The sequence below is a fragment of the Penaeus monodon genome, chromosome 19 (genome assembly GCF_015228065.2).
Source record: "Penaeus monodon isolate SGIC_2016 chromosome 19, NSTDA_Pmon_1, whole genome shotgun sequence".
Classification (NCBI taxonomy): domain Eukaryota; kingdom Metazoa; phylum Arthropoda; class Malacostraca; order Decapoda; family Penaeidae; genus Penaeus; species Penaeus monodon.
Genome location: NC_051404.1, coordinates 45,629,626 through 45,630,140, shown reverse-complemented (window position 1 = coordinate 45,630,140; position 515 = coordinate 45,629,626).

Here is a 515-nt window from a genome sequence, read left to right as displayed (position 1 = left end):
CGCAATTCTGAAACTCCGCCCGATCGAGCAGACCAAGGTGAAATTTTCCCTCCCTTGTTGCTGGCCAAGTCAACACGCGCAAAGGCCTGCCTGGCCTCTAGTAGTACAAAACCCCGTAGAGTCTAATCGTCGAGGGATATGCATTATTCGCACGGGCCTTTTCCACAGTGACAGTCCCGGATGTTCAAAAAAAGAAAGATGCTACAGAAAAAAAAGCTGAAGGTTTCTGAAATCTGGAACTGACACATACAAACTGAGAGAGGAGAGTCCACATCACGAAGAACTGTTTAACTATTGTGGAGAACAGTTCTTACTTCCTTACCCAGCTCCAAAAGTACACCAAGACTGCAGAACTTCACTCTAATCAAATCAGGCAAGATCACAAAAATGTCGAAAAAAAATACGGCTTAAAAAAAAAAGAACCGGACAAGGGAAACGTGTCTTATCGTCCCTCTTCATTGCCTAGGAAATCAAGTGGATCATTTTGATTATTAAAAAGGGGTGCTCCTCTTTCG